The sequence below is a fragment of the Orcinus orca genome, chromosome 4, assembly GCF_937001465.1.
Source record: "Orcinus orca chromosome 4, mOrcOrc1.1, whole genome shotgun sequence".
Lineage (NCBI taxonomy): Eukaryota > Metazoa > Chordata > Mammalia > Artiodactyla > Delphinidae > Orcinus > Orcinus orca.
The window spans coordinates 148,383,979-148,392,400 of record NC_064562.1 but is presented as its reverse complement, the minus strand read 5'-3'; positions in this window follow the sequence as shown (position 1 = coordinate 148,392,400).

Here is an 8,422-nt window from a genome sequence, read left to right as displayed (position 1 = left end):
GAGGTCCAAGAGGGAGGGGATATATGTATACATACAGCTGATTCACTTCTTTGTACAGCAGAAACTAACACAACATTGTAAAGCAACTGTACTCCAATAAAAATAAATAATAAAGAAATAAAACACAAGAGATAGCTTCCAAAAAAAATAAATAAATAAAGCTATTGATAACAATTTTGTGGTAGCACCTCTGGTTGTCTTGCAGAACTCTGACAAGCCCTGGGGAATCCTCGAAGCCAGATTATGCCCCAGCCCAATCTGATACCCTCTTATTTTTCCTATGTGAAAATATAAAATGTAACTATCAATAATTGCTTTTTTAATAAACATGCCTAAATTTACTCCATCAAAGGAGAGCTGCTCTTTAAAATGGATATCTTGGGAGAGGGTCTATTTGTTCCATCACCAAAAAATTTGGAAAACCTCTTTTACTGTATTTTCTTGCAAATATGTGAGTCATGCAGAAACAAAAATCAATCTTAGAACTATGAAAAACACAGACTATTTGGGGGCTAAAAATGGCATGGCCCGATTCCATCACTTACATTTTTCATGAGTTTTGGTTCCAAATAAGCTCCATCTTTTTTCTCACATGAAATCCTAATTTAAAGTATAAAAGTCCAGCACTACCAGAGGAGTCAATAAAATATACCACAAACTATAAAGCTACTTCCTAAAGAGGTTTTCCAGAATGCCTAAAAAGATGGGACTATCACTGGATTGGGACTATAAACTCCCAAGTGACTACTAGGATACAGACTTAAAATCATTCATACCTATTTTTATTTTTTATTTATTTATTTATTTTTTGCGGTACGCGGGCCTCTCACTGCTGTGGCCTCTCCCGCTGTGGAGCACAGGCTCCGGACGCGCAGGCTCAGCGGCCATGGCTCACGGGCTTAGCCGCTCCGCGGCACGTGGGATCCTCCCGGACTGGGGCACGAACCCGCGTCCCCTGCATCGGCAGGCAGACTCTCAACGACTGCGCCACCAGGGAAGCCCATTCATACTTATTTTTTAATTGCACTTTATAAATTATGAGTGTACAGTAAATGATAGGATTCCTAACTTTCTTCTTCTGTTAAAATACATAATCTGACATAAATAATAATGTACCCTTAGAAATAATTTTAATTTGTGACTATGCATCTATATTTGAAATGCTTATAGTTCTGAACAGGAGTCAATAAACAAATGCCTGACTCTTCATTGTGCCCATATGATTAATCAGAAGCACAGACACAGGATGACTAAAGGGGTCTTAACTGGGGCTTGTGTCAGGGTCTCTGACAATACGTTGGACCTACCTACACAAATTTCAATATGGTCTTTATAAGGAGTCACTTCTGACACTGATAATAATCTTCTACTAATATTTTAGATGAAACACCAAAGTCTCACCAAAGGAGTTAAAAAGGGATGGTGTTATGTGGAAATGGGCAAGGAGTCACATAGAGCAGAATTATAGCAATGAAAAATTTAAGATTATCTTCAGAGAAAATAAAATAATACATTTTCTTCATCCTCAAATATAGCTTTAAATTGGAAGTCAAACTATCTTGTAAAAGTATGAAATACTCCAGGCAATTTTCTTAAAATATTAAAATCAACTAAGTAGAGGAAATTATTGGTATGTAATTCATTTTCAATTGCCAAAAACATAAGCAAAACTATTTCCTTCTTGTGTGTTTTCCAAATTTTGAAATGGTTATATTTCCTGAATTAAATGTTTATATTTCCTGATATACTTCTTAATTAAATAGGATAAATAAGCTCAACATATGCCAAGTTGGACCTTAAACACATTTGAGATTTCAGTTTACCTACTGTGTAACATACATCACACTTAAAATTTAACATTAATATATAAGAATACCTTGTACCTAGAAACTATGGGTGCAGTTAGGTCATCTACAGTATAAAACCTCTTGAGCTCACTACTGTAAATTCTCCATTTTTCTGTCATTCAGTGTTAGAGAAGCATAAAATCAAATGCTAGAGTCTTAAAACCGTCACATGTATGAATCACGGAACCCATCAACAAATATTAATTGAGCACCTACTGTGCACAAGGTCCCATACAGGATACAAAGAGACAGTTCATGACCTCGAATATTACAATATTTATAGTTGGTGAAAAAGACATATACATGGAGTCTGTTAGGTTCTTTTTGGCAATACAGGCTTCCAAAACTATGTGAAAATATTGATATAAATTTCAAACAGGATCATTAGAGCATTTATAAGATATCAAGTAAACGAGAGAATACTATAAACTGAAAAGCCTTTAAAACTTTTCTTTCTGTTCTAAACATTAGCTATTACAACATTATTTTCAAAGGATGGATTCCAATTAGAAACTGATCAGTTGTAGGCTTTACTCTGCAAATTCAGTGCATGTTATTGACTAATTGAGTGAAGAAAGGTTAAGGAAGAAAAAAAAACAAACAATACAGATGATTCAAATTTGGCCCTTGATAACATAGGCAATGAGTTATTTTATAGATTAAAACCCAATCACTGTTACAAAAGAATAATTTCAGAGTTGTCATGGCATTAAAATGACTTTGATAAGCATTAGAGCACTGAAACATATTAAAGAATAGAAGATTTATGTCTGTTTATTCAGTGCTTACGGAAAAAAAACAGGCAAATGTTTTTGCTTCTGTTTATAGTCCCAATTATCCTAAGTACTTGGTTTAATTTGCTCTCTTCCTGATTAAATCTAAGCATACATAAAGATCAGATGAGAATGCATGTTCCTGTTAAATGGTGACTGAGGATGTGCAGACATGATATATGGGATTCTTTTCGTTAAATGGATATTTTACACGTTTATGGAAAAACATAAATATTATCTCTTGTGGCCAAAGAATTAAAAGTTACGCTTAATATGTTTACCTACTGTGTGAAATGCACAAGCAATTATTTAATAAAGCTCACACACAGAGATCGTCGTAATATTAAAGTCTGAGTTGTTCAAAGCAGAACCCCAAATTGATACGGGCATATGTGAGAAGTGTGGGTCAGCAGGTTGATAACTCTGAGCCTTCAAAGTAAATCTGATCAACTGATTTAAAGTTCTCTTTGTGAGTATCTGGATTTGGACTATGAGAATAAAAGAGCAAGCCTGTGTTTGTTTTATAAAATTTATACAATGGTATCACAGAGAAGGAGTAAAATCATCTTACTGGCAGACAAATACAGACTATGAAAGTATTTTGGTTTCTAGTGTTAATAAACCTCATCTCATTAAGTAAGAACCAATAAGAATACAGCCCCTGCTTCCAATGAATAGACTTAAAAGTATTTTAGCCACAGAGAAGAAAGAACTTATTTCTGATATAAGACCTTAAGGCATGCTTTTGATCCACAGATGGAGGCGGGCACTATATGAGTTCTGAGAGCACAGGTCACTTGGTATGACCCCTATAAACTGAACTGTTCCTGAGTATTTGCATGATGGACTGTGGTCCAGCTAGACCAGTGACTCTCAACTGGGGGTGAGTTTTGCTCCCTCCAGGGGACACTGGAAATGTCTGGAGCCATGTGATTGTCACAGTTTGAGGGGAGAAGGGGCATGCTACTGGTATCTAGTGAGTAGAGACCAGGGACACTGCTAAATATCCTATTGTGCATAAGATAGTCCCTCACAACAAAAAAATCATCTGGCCCCAAATGTCAATAGTGCCAAGGGAGTGGAACTTTGAGCTGATCCATTGTATTCTCCCTGTTGACAAAGAGTTGAGGTTGGGCTTCCCTGATGGCGCAGTGGTTGAGAGTCCACCTGCCGATGCAGGAGACACGGGTTCATGCCCCGGTCTGGGAAGATCCCACGTGCTGCGGAGCGGCTAGGCCCGTGAGCCATGGCCACTGACCCTGCGTGTCCGGAGCCTGTGCTCCGCAATGGGAGAGGCCACAACAGTGAGAGGCCCGCGCACCGCAAAAAAAAAAAAAAAAAAAAAAAGAAGAGTTGAGGTTGAGGTTGAGGTCCCACCTACCGATAAAATTATGGTCCAAGAAAAGCCTAATTATATCCAGCACTAGCCGACTCTCACCTGGCCTTAAAAATAGTAATTTAGTAATAGGGGGGAGAAGTTAGACGTGGGATACATGAGCAAATGCAAATACATCTTTTTTGTGAAGCTAACTTATCTCTAGTTTAACAGTGTTTTGGCAAGAATTCTCAGTTAACTCATGGGAGTGTATTCAGGTGACCAAGTCATAATGTTCTCTCCACCCATAAGTCAAATGTTGACCCAGGGTTCCCTCAGAATGAGGGGAGAAGACGTTAAGATCCTCAATAGTGGAGAAAGTAGAAGGTGGCTATAGGAAGTCTGGGAAGAGTGGAGAGAGAGTAATTCATAAACTATGAAGGGCCATTCTTTTTACCTTCAGTTGTGTCAAATTACTTATTTGCACAGCGCTGTGTTATAATACAAGGTATTCTAGTTATTACTAGTTATTCTAGTTATTACTCTATACACTAGGTACTTACTCCTCTCCATGTTCTTCCAGAGACATAAGAAATGTGAGGGCTTCCCTGGTGGCGCAGTGGTTGAGAGTCCACCTGCTGATGCGGGGGACATGGGTTCGTGCCCCGGTCCGGGAAGATCCCACATGCCGTGGAGCGGCTGGGCCCGTGAGCCATGGCCGCTGAGCCTGTGCGTCCGGAGCCTGTGCTCCACAGCGGGAGAGGCCACAACAGTGAGAGGCCCGCGTACCGCAAAAAAAAAAAAAAAAAAAAAAAGAAAGAAATGTGAAAAGGTCATCTAAACAAATATGTTTCAGGGCAAAGATGGTGAGCAATGGTAAAGAGGGTAACTACAGTCTTGCCCACTTCTACCAGGGACAGACTATCCTTCCATTAATTACAGTAAAGAGAAGAGTGTTCGGCAGGTAGCAGGTGCTCAGTAACCGGTTGGTCAGATGAATAAATGGTTTATCATCCAAAACATGAACTCTCCCTTAATGCATTAATACCCCTCCTTTCTTTTATCCCATTGTTTTCAAGCCCAGGCTTTTCTTTCTTCATAGTTTTTCTCACATTCTTTTCTTCCTTTCTCTTCTGAATGTGACTGAGGAAGACACATTCATCCTTGACTTGGTTTCCTGATTGTTTCTCATGTCTTTAACATTAACATTCGTTTGACCCCCTTGCTGCCAAACTACTCCTTTTAAACATGCCTCTCTGTGTACCTTTTACTACTTTCAGCACACCTAAAAGTGCTCTGTTGTCTAAAAGGAAACTTTCACCTTTTTAGTTTTACAAATTTTGTTTCATCAATTTGATTTCACTAATTAGCTTGGAATTCTACATTTTATTTAAAGTACTACATATTTTAAAAAATCACTATTTGGCAAAATAGGGAAGAAGGTTAGTATGTCATAGAGCAGAACTGTCATTAGCTAGGAATTAAGAGACTTTAAGTGATTACCCAGGTTTTAACATTAAATAGTGTGAATTTTGATAAATCTCTTAGAGTATATCTGAGAGATGTCTCATTTAGACAGTGATTTATGTCACTGTCATTTAGAGGGAAGAAAGAATATTATCTGATAGTTGGATTCTAGCAAAAAATACTTTTTGCTCAATACTTTCATGAAGGAAAATAATTATGAAGAAACTAAAATTTGGAGATCCAGGGCCCACTTGTTACCTTAGCTACAAATAAGTCTTATAGGAGATTATGTAACAGAAAACATTCCGAGGATGAAAATAAATCTTCTGCCACATTGTTGAGGGGAAATTATTCTTTCCTAAGGAAAAAGTTTAAAAGGGAAATATTGTTTCCCCACTCATCTTGCCTTCAATCCGTCCAGCTGCCTTTTAGCAGTCAAGCAACCCATTATCACCATTATTGTGTTTGAGTCATCATGGCCTCGAGGTGAACTGCTTGAGGAAAATGGCTTGAAAGAAATAAATACATATACACTGGCATCAGTCTTTAGTCTCTTCTTTTTAGTGGCATTGCTTTCAAGTCAAGTTGGCTCGTGTCCAAAACAAAACCAAAAAAAGCAACAGTTAAACAGCTGGTACCAATTATCCTAACTTCAGTGGGACCTCACACTCAAGTGTCCAACTAGCAAACTGGATCTATGATATAATGGATTTGTTATTTCCTAACTTGACCATGGTGCTGGTGCTGTTTGCCCACTGCCTTCTATTAAAAGTAATCTCCAGAATTATACACCTACACTCTCACAACAAGCGTTATTATTTTTGTGTGCTTTTTTTTTTTTTGCGGTACGCGGGCCTCTCACTGTCGTGGCCTCTCCCGTTGCGGAGCGGAGCACAGGCTCCGGACGCGCAGGCTCAGCGGCCATGGCTCACGGGCCCAGCCGCTCCGCAGCACGTGGGATCTTCCCGGACCGGGACACGAACCCATGTCCCCCGCATCAGCAGGTGGACTCTCAACCACTGCGCCACCAGGGAAGCCCTTGTGTGCTTTTTATAAGCTCATAAAATTACTGTCTGATTGTATATACACACCAGTGGATCTTATTTTCTGGAGAAAAACCCCAGAAAACTGGATATAAAAGTTTGAAGAAGTATTTGTCTGATAAGTCATACTATATTTTGACACTACCATAGGGATATGGAATTTTATAAAGAGAAAAATACTATGATAATGAACATAATGAAATGTACATCACAGATTTTTTTTTTTGCATTGAAGATTATTAGAAATACAGTTCTTCTCAAGTTCACTTACAGAAAGGATGGAAAAACTAAGTGTTTTTTATATTGATATGGCGCATAGCATATTGATCAATACTACTACATTATTGATTCATTTAAAACATTTGTCTTCCGAAAACATACAATGACATTTTGTAACATATTCTTATATTTATACTTCATGTTTTATAAAGTTGCCTCATTTTTTAAGGAGCTTACATTGCCACTCTAGCTGTCTGAGATGCTATTCTCTAGAACCAGGAATAAATGTTGGCAATATTAAATAGAATTTGGACATGAAAAATTCCAGTTCATAATTTTAGTCCCTCAGAAGTACAAGTGCTAAATTTGAAAGATATACTGGTTTTAATATGTTCTACTCTGAAATAGAAACTCTCTTAAGTTTACTTTAGGAAAAAAAAAAATCCATTGCTCTCCATTAAGACAAGAATCTCACAAATCACAAAGAGGATTTTGTAACTAGGCAACCAAGGTCAGCAAGACTGTGACCAAGGTTTGGAGAACCAGCTGAACACACACACCAGGAAAAGTGAGGACCCGCACTGCATGGAAGAAAATTGATGTTGTATTCTTTTTAAAACCTGTAATTCCATTGCACCTTGCAGGTGTACCCTGAAAAACAGCTGATAAATCTGCTCCAGATCCACATCTTGAATAACAAATCATATTTTATTCAAAAGATTTTCCATTATAAATATACCCTGATCAGCCAAGAAACTGGAAAACAAACCAACAACGACAAAACCCTTAAACAGGCATTTTTCTAACGGGGTGATTTTCCTTGAATAGTACCTGATTACCTGATCTTCCTAGGCAAAGCCACGTGCTCATAAAGAAAGGTGAGATTTGCTAACTCCTGTAGTGGAGAATGTTAAAATGGATGAAATGCTTTCATGAGTTCTCACAAACTTTTCCAAGTAACTGAAATTGATGTTTGTGTTTTTTATACCGATAGGGAGCATAGCATATTGATCAATACTACAAAATTATGGTACCTATCAGAATTCTAAAATCAAATACTGTTATTGATTTTAAGTTGATTGCATAGTTGTTAGTTTCAGAAGCTTAAAATTCTCGTGAGCCTGAAACCCCAAGTAATTATGTCAGAAAGTTGTACTGAGTGTTGCAGTCATTTGCACTGTTAGCTTTTAGAGTGCCTCACTGGGTAAGTAGTAATGTGAACAGCTTTAAAGCTTGCCTGTAACTTCAAAGGTCTTCTAGACCTCAGCTGAATGGATTTGGTAGGCAATTTGGATACATTTGGTTATTATTCTGTTTGCTTACTTTCCATCCATTTTTCCCCAAAAGCCGTGTCCATATGTGGGAAAAGAGACTGCTGTTGCCTAAAGTGTGCACCAAAATGCTCAGAGAAGCTATTAAGTTATCCTGGTTGCATCGAATTATCATTTAGTTTTATGACATCATATTTAAATTACTCCAATCTAAACCCAATAATGAAATTCCTGACGACATTTTAGCAATATGCACCTTGTCTAGGAAATATAGTACATATTGGTCAAAGAAATGAAAAGAATGTAGGATGTATTCACAGAATCAAAATTTCACGTTGTTTTCACATGTCGTAAAGGCACAGGAAAGGCACAGATAAGCATTTTCTTTATCATGCCTTCATCTCCTCTAACTCTTCCTTCCCACTTCTATTTTTGCCTATTGCACATCTAACTTAGCTTCAGTGAGGCCATAATTAAGTGTAATCTT